The 8,712-nt window shown below is 37.1% G+C and overlaps 1 non-coding gene across 1 annotated transcript; it reads right to left on the reverse strand.

Moving 5' to 3' along the window:
- Positions 1–5,979: 5,979 nt before the first annotated feature.
- Positions 5,980–6,086, reverse strand: LOC145606398 (small nucleolar RNA R71). The gene has a single exon (XR_014105286.1). It is a non-coding gene; the product is annotated as a small nucleolar RNA R71 (small nucleolar RNA).
- Between the last annotated feature and the right edge of the window lie 2,626 nt (positions 6,087–8,712).

Here is an 8,712-nt window from a genome sequence, read left to right on the forward strand (position 1 = left end):
TTCAGTTAAGTGCCCTTGTAGTGCTCTGCGTGCATGAACATTGAATAATTAATCACATGTAGGATAATCACCATAAATTTGAATAACTTGAAAAAAGTGTAGATTATGTGGGAATTGAAGTACCTGATGATTGTTTGAATGAGGGAAATGTTAAGCTTTGCACCACGTAGAAATTCCTTCACATCTTCTTTGCTGATCCATGCAACTGCATCCTCATCATAGTGGAACATTGCATTAGGAAGTGAAACTTCCATGGGATCGACCAAGTGACAAGAACGGTTGTGAAGAAAGGTCATGTTAGCAGAGAGCATTTGAAGAACAATATCTTCAACTAGTGGAGTAGGTTGTATGGGTGAACCTTTTGAAGAGTGCAATTTTGACGCTTGTTCACTCTTGGACCTTTGTTCACTTAGCTTCTTCTTAGGTTGATCAATGCTTTTAGGCTTCTCCACCCTTTTTCTCTTTGAAGTTTTGCTTCCATGCAAAATCTGAAATAGTTTGAGAAAGAATAAGTTTATGAGAAATGAAGAAAATAGGCATATTATAAGTTATTTTGGCTTAAAATGGCTTTATTTTGATGAAATGGACCCAAAAACTTAGAACTTAGATTATTTTATGTCATTTCAAGTCACAATCACTTATAAATATGTAATTATGAGATGGTTTTATAAATAATAAGTTTATAAGTTGAGAAATGAAGAAAAGAGGCATGTAAGAAGCCAATTTGGGTCAAAATGGCTTTATTTTGATGAAATGGGCCCAAAAACTTAGAACTTTGCTTATTTTATGTAATTTCAACTCAAAATCACTTATAAATATGTAATTGTGAGATCGTTTGAGAGTGAATAAGTTTATAAGTTGAGAAATGAAGAAAATAGGCAAGTGAGAAGCAATTTCGGCTCAAAATGGCTTTCTTAATTTTGATGAAATTGGCCCAAAAACTTAGAACTTTGCTTCTTTTATGTAATTTCAACTCACAATCACTTATAAATATGTAATTATGAGATGGTTTGAGAATGAATAAGTTTATAAGTTGAGAAATGAAGAAAATACGCAAGTGAGTAGCCATTTCGGCTCAAAATGGCTTTATTTTGATGAAATGGACCCAGAAACTTAGAAATTAGCTTTTTTTACATCATTTAGACTCACATTAACTTATAAATATGTAATTATGAGATGCTTTGAGAAAGAATAAGTTCATAAGTTGAGAAATGAAGAAAATAGGCATGTGATAAGCCATTTCGGCTCTAAATGGGTTTATTTTGATGAAATGGACCCAAAAACATAGGACTTTGCTTATTTTATGTCATTTTAAGTCACAATCACTTATAAATATGGAATTATGAGATTATTTGAGAAAGAATAAGTTCATTAGTTGAGAATTGAAGAAAATAGGTAAGTGAGAAGCTGTTTTGAAAAGAAATTGCTTTATTTTGATGAAGTAGAGCAAAAAACTTAGAAATTAGCTTCTTTTATGTCGTTTTAAGTGACATTCACTTATAATTATGTAATTATAATATGGTTTGATAAAGAATAAGTTCATAATTTGAGAAATGAAGAAAATAGGCATGCGAAAAGCCATTCTACCGAGTGAGTTGAGAAAAAAAAATATGGCTCAAAATATTTTTTTACAAAAATACGCAACTTCCGCCGAGGCCGAAACACCCGAGGTAGCCGCCTTCGCTGCCGGAACAGCGAAGGCAGCCTGCGCCGAGGCCATAGCAGCCCCGGCAGCCGCCTGCCGAGGCTGCAGCAGCCCTAGTAGCGTGCTGCCTGGCCTGCTGCAGCCCCGGCAGCCGCTGCCTTAGCTGCAGCAGCCTTGGCAGCCCCTGCCTTAGCTGCAGCACCCTAGACAACCAGGTGATTCTGACGCCGGAGCAACCTCGTATCTCTTAGATGCCTCGTATCTCTTTTTAATAACAATAGACACGCGTTAGTAACTTCAAGGGAAAAGAATAGAGATAATAAATCAAACAATTAAATTAAATAATTGAAATAAAGATTTGGACCACCCCTCAGAATTATCCAACGTTTCATGTCTAGGGTGAAGGCAACTTCGAACTTGTCTAGGTGTGTCTAGAACTAATGTATGAGGAATTTTGAGAGAGGGAAGGTTTAGAAAAAGAATAAAGAGAGATAAAGCTTAGCTTCTAGCTTTTAGAGAGGGAATAGAGAGAGATAATGATTTTAAATGAATAAAAACGTGGAGATACAACCCCTATTTATAGAAAAAATGTCTCGAAATCAAATCAAGTCATATTCGGAATTAAATACCTTATATCGCCAGACGATAGAATCAACGCCAGGCGACAGCTGTTTACGCCAGGCGACAGCTTTAATTTGTCATCTAGTGCTAAGTTAAAAGTACAACACGCTTTGTACGCGGAATCATCTTCTTAAAACGATTAAGCAGTTAATTCTGCGGGCGTTAAGCAGATTAAAATCATATGTGTGACAAATCATATATTTTATTCAAAATAAAACATCTTTAAAAGTATATTTATCAATCTAATCTTATTAGAATTAAAAAAAAACCTTCTACATATTCCTTGAAGATTAAAATCAATCCTAATTACTTTAGGAATAATAATTAATAGGCCCTCCTCTATATCATTGGGCCACATGTAAAATCATTGGGCCAAATTTAAATTAACCCATAACTTCCTCATTATTCATCGGAATTGACCTTATAATATATCGTTGGAAAGCTCTTTCTAGCCCAATCCAAGTACACTAAAATTGGACCCTTATCATGGACTTAACAAAATTATACTCGCTATTTTCATAAATAGAGTAAGAAAAAAAATATTTTTGAAAACAGAAAAAGAGATAGTTTAATAAAAATTTCGTCAAAACAAAATATCCCTAAAAACAGGAATTTTTGGGAAGAATTTGGCTTTTTCGCAACCCTATAGAATCAGAACTTTTCCAGAATATTGATTCCACCCAAAATTCACTAGTCTTGAGCAAAAATCTGGATTATGGAGCCAAAGTTCTTAATTAAACGAGATTAAAATTAATAAAGTCGAGCTACTAATTTAATTAGCAACATAACCAAAAATTAAATCATTTTTAAACCCTTGAAAATTTTTTAGTTACCAAAATAAATGATCAAGGCTCTGATACCACTGTTAGGTTTTGAAGAGTCTAACTCGCCGCGGAACAAAACCCGACCCTAAGTTCCGCTCACAATTAATATAACTAAAGTGACATAAATAATAAGAAAGAGAAAAAAGACAATCTTACCCTTGTTGCGTGCTTTACTTTCACACGGAGCTCTTAGTTCTAAACCAAGTCTTGTAAACGTAGAGACCTCTTACATAATCCACCCGTAACTCGACCCTGACTATTCTGTTACTTGGAATTTAGCCAACGGACCAAAATACTAGCCGAGTATTATATGAACTTAAAAGTTTTCTCTCTAGTAGAGATTAGATGTCTTATTGAGTTCCCACTCAAGTGAATTTCTTCAAATCCCAAGGTGGGTATTTATTGAGAGTGTCATGAGAGAATTCCACCCTCCATCAATGTGAAAAAGTTGGTAAATTTTTTCCCTTTTTAAATTTGAATCAAAAATAAAAGAAAATAGTAAATAAATAATTAATCAACAAGTGGAAATTACACAAGGAGAGGTTAGCTGATGGCCACAGAAGGGGGGGAATCAGAATCCTTGCTCCCCAAGGATTCCTAAATTCACCTCCCACAAGCAAATCAAGCCAACAAGCCAGTTGCAGACTTGGGAGCCAAGCTTGCCCAGGTGGCAGCCTGGCCCCTTATCTGGGCCTGCCAGCTGGTTGCGCAGCCCAGCAACGAACCTCAACAAGCTTGCATTTATGCGAGCTGCTGGGTGCTGCTCACAGCACTCTTGCTTACAAGTGTCATTTATGACACTCATTTGGTTCTTTTAAGGGTGAATTTTAATGCTATTTTATAGCTCTTTTATTTACCTTTCCCTTAATTTTACTCTTTATTTCTTTTAGTTTGCATTTTCTTAGTTTAATTTCTTTCTCTATGCATTTCTTTGTTTTTTTTTGTTATTTTCTCTTTTATTTGGTTGTTTTCCATTAAGTTATGGTTGTTATCCAAGTTTTCCAAGGCCTCTTCCCAGGTTCGGCATTGATTAGGATGTCTAGTGTTCTCCATTTGAAGCTTAAGCATGGAGCTAGAAGTGCAAGTTCCTAAGTCCTTAAGCTGTGCATTCAAGCCGTGGGGGCATGATTCCTAGTCTTGATCCCGCACACATAGAGTTTAGAAACCGCAAGTTCCCGTGTTTATCAAGAGCATTAAGCGGAACGCACGAGGAGCATTGGAATGATAGGAAAGAGGGCTCCCCTGCACCCAGGCGCGCGCGACATGGTGGCGCGGGCGCGTCCCTATTTTTTACCCAGTTTTGAGCGACCGAGCTCCCCTTTATGGTTAGCCGCACCTGTATGGGTTTATTTGGGGACGATCTAACTAACTTCTCTAAGTTAGTTTTACTAAATATAGATTTTCTTTCTATTTTCAAAGAGAGTTTAATTTTTCAGAAATTAGGCTAGAATTGTAGAGAGAGAAACTCTAGATTGTATAGAGAGAAGTTCTTGATTGTTGATTGATGATTGAAGATTGTCAATTCTAATATTTCCTCCATTGAATTGAAACAAGTTTGTAAGGATTTCTTTTACTTTAATGCAATTTTTAGCTTATCAATTCAATTGCTTTGTTGATTGTTCAAGTTTGAATTATATTTGTGATTGAATTAGTTGTATTGATATGATAATGATGAAATTGTTGATTAGCTTAGTTTTGATCTTAATTTCAATGGATTGTGAGTAGTTCTCTTGCTAGGGGAATGGTGTAGCATGTATGAGTGATGGATTGATGCTAATTGGGGGAAATTGATGGAGTTGATGTTGTGATTAAATGGGTTGATTGATTAAGTGCATGTGTGTGATTAATTGAAGAGTATCTAACTTTGATTTGTTACACTAGAATGCATTGTAAGCTTGCATAGATACGGAAAATTGATATGTGGCTTGCTTTTGTCGATTGAGTAGGTTTGCAAGGTTCCTAGTTAGAGTCTCTCGTAGTTGGCGCTAGCTTGACCTCTTGGAGATTAGCCTACCTTACTCTCTTGATTGCTTAGTTGATTTTCCCTCGCAATACTTGACTTAGTCATCTCCAATCCTAATTAGCTATGTCCATTCCGAGTACATGCGGATCCTAACCCTAGTGCTTGTTAAAATTGATTTTAATTTGATTATTTGATTGTTTTGAATACACACACCTCACTTTATTGCTTAGAAATAGCTTAGCTTTGACTTTAGCATTCATTTCCCATTCCTAGTGGTTCGACCCTCGACTTACTCTATGCTTTGTGTAGGGGTGTGTTGAGAGATTATAAATTTTGTTTTGACCAAGGGTAGATTAGTTTTCAACGACCTAGTCTCTCCCTAGGGTAAAAAATGGCGCCGTTGCCGGGGAAGGGCTTTAGTGCCATTTGATCCGGAAATCGAGAGAAAAATAACAAGGATAAGGGTTGCTAATTGTTCTTTGAGTCCAAGTTCTCCAAGAGAAGAAGTTCACCAAGGAAGAGCAGAAGAGGATCAAGTAAGCATGGGAGATAATCCAAGAGTTGCTTTAAAGGAGTTGGGAAATCCTGGTGCATATAGGTTTGAAAGTGGGATTGTATTACCAACAACACCGGCAAATGACTTTGAAATAAGACCGGCCATGAGCACTTTGATTGAAAGAAGACAATTTAGTGGGGCTAAGATTGAGAGTCCGCTAAACCATCTCATAGAGTTCGAGAAGTATTGTAACACTATTACAGTGAATGGTGTTTCTCAAGAGTTTATCCGGCTCAAGTTGTTCTCCTTCTCTCTCATAGGTGGAGCCTTGGAATGGTTAGACAAGGAGGTCAAGCAAAATTCTCTTAGAACATGGGATGAAGTTACCAAGGAATTATTGTCTAGGTTCTACCCCCAACAGAAAACGGCGGAGGTAAGGGATTTAATCAAAAGTTTCAAGCAAAAACCTAGTGAGAGCTTGTATGAAGCTTGGGAAAGGTATAAGGAGTATCAAAGAGAATGTACCCATCATGGCATCCCAACATATCAAATCATTTAAATTTTTTATGGAGGGTTGAGTCCTCTAGGAAAATCGTGTTTTGATGCGGGAGCCGGAGGCCCAATCATGAACAAAACCGAACAAGAGATTGTGGACATTATAGAAGATGTGGTGCGCCATTACATGGATTGGAAAGAAGGAGAAAGAGAGTCTTCAAGCAAGAATGGACTAACAGTTTACTCGGTTGATCACCTCAATGCCATCAATATTATATCCTCTCAAATTGATAGTTTGGGGAAGGAGATGACAACAATCAAGGCCAAGCTTGAGAGTGCAACTTCTAATGCACAAGGTCATCCCTCCCACATTAAAAGGAGAGGTACATCTTCTAACTCTACTCCTCTTTCTATGTCTAACAATGTGCCCAATGTATGTTTGTTTTGTGATAATGGTGGGTCTTATGACCACGATGCTTCTACTTGTTCAAATGGGTTTGAAAATCTTGATGATGGTGAGACACTAAATGTGAATATGTGAACTTTGTCTCAAAAAATAACAATGGTCAAAGGTTTGATGGACCAAGAAACTTTGGAAATAGAAATTTTCACCAACAAGGTGGATTTGATAACAATAACAATGGTAATTATAGGAACCAAAGGAACCAAAATTTTCGAGCCAACTAAAATAACCAAGGTTATGGCAATCAAAACCAAGGCCAAGGTTATGAAAATCAAAGCCAATCTCAAGGCTTTGGTGGCCAAAACCAAAATTTTGGCAACAATCAAAATCGAGGCAATTGGAACAATCAAAATAGGGGGAATTTTCAAAACAACCAAAGGGGACCCCCACCCGGATTTGGTCCAAAATCTCAAGGTGTTGGTGAAAATTCCTATTCTAAATCGTCCAAGTTTGATTTGGAGGAGATAAATAAAAATCAAACAAAAAATCTTGAACACCTATATGGCGGTGAGCGATAAGAAATTTATACTTGAGACACAAATCACCCAACTAGCAAACACTTTGAAAGATTATGCTAGTCCTTCTTCATTGCCTTCTCAAGGAGTTGATCCTAAGAAACCCGTTTATTCCATCACCAAAAGGAGTGGAAGAGTTCTTGAAGAGAGAGTTTTTAGGGATTGTGAGTATGACAAGAAGAAGAGTCTTTCAAGTGAGCAAAAAGAGGAAGATGTGTCAAGAGATGTGAGTAAAGAAGAGAGCCACGAGAAAAAGAAGAGTGATGAGAGAAAGCAAGAGGAAGTGAGAAAACCCGACCTTCCATATCCCCAAAAGTTTATGCGGAACAAACTAGATGAACAATTTGGGAGATTTCTTGAAATGTTGAAGGAGGTCCATCTTTCTATCCCTCTTACTAAAGCCATGACCCAAATGCCTAGATATTCCAAGTTCCTTAAGGATATCTTGAGTGGCAAGAGAGATTGTAATGAGATAGATTCGGTGGAGCTTGGTGAGTGTTGTAGTCCTTTGATTCACAATGACCTCCCCAAGAAGATGAAAGATCCGGGTAATTTCTCCATACCTTGCAAAATTAAGAGTAAGATGTTTGAAAATGGTTTATGTGATTTGGGTGCTAGTGTGAGCATAATGCCTTTCTCGGTCTTCAAGAAGCTAAAGCTAGGAGAACTTCTTCCTACCAACATGACTTTGCAATTGGCCGATAGGTCCATCAAGTTTCCCAATGGAAGAGCTGAGGATGTTCCCCTAAAGATAGGTGGTTTTACAATTCCCGTCAATTTCATAGAAGAAGATGACCACATTCCTATTATCTTAGGGAGTTTATTCCTAGCTACTTCGGGAGCTTTGATTGATGTTAAGGGAGGCCGAATCATCTTGAGAGTTCGTAACAAGAAAGAGAGTTTTGAGGTAAAACCAGTGCATGAGTCCTTATCCCTTGTGAAAGGAATCAAGAGTGATGATTCCCTTTGATCTTTTGATAATGTGTATGTGATTGATTCTTTGCATGAAAGTTAGTGAAGATAAGAAGGAGCTTCCAAAGGATATGAACGAAGAGGAGATTGACATTCGTCATTGGTTTCAGCTCTACCCTCGAGAGGAAGAGGAGGATTCTATGGAGATAGATGTATGGTGTGAAACCTTCTACAAAAAGAAACAAAATCAAGAAGAAAGCAAGAGCTTCGAGGAAGAAGAGAATGAGATTGAAGATGAGAAACGAAAAGATTGCTTTAAACGTGCAAGCTAGTGAAGTCATCTCAAGCAACAATGAGAGGTTGCTTAAAAATGAAGGAGAAGTTGTTCTATCCGCTACCTTTGACAAGGTGGTGTTCTTTGACCCTCCGTGATTTGGAGGAAAGGCCGAGCTAAGGACCTTAAGCAAGCGCTTCTCGGGAGGCGACTCAGAGATTTCTAACCTTTTGATTTCTATTTTTCTTAATTTCCTTTCTTTTACTTTCTTTTCTTTTCTTTCACTTGTTTTCATTTTGGATTTATAGGTTGAATTCTTAGAGTTGGATTACATTAAGTGGAACGAGCTATGGAATGGTGTTTCGCAGTTTTTGATGTGTTTTTTGTTCAATATTATTGAAATTTTGAGGTGAAAGGGGTAATACTTGTTAGAAAAGGTAAATTAAGAAATTTGTTCTTAAGTTTGAAGAAATTGAAACTTGGTGAGTTCATCGTGGTGCTACC

Source organism: Chenopodium album, chromosome 22 (genome assembly GCF_948465745.1).
Source record: "Chenopodium album chromosome 22, dcCheAlbu1.1, whole genome shotgun sequence".
NCBI classification, from domain to species: domain Eukaryota; kingdom Viridiplantae; phylum Streptophyta; class Magnoliopsida; order Caryophyllales; family Amaranthaceae; genus Chenopodium; species Chenopodium album.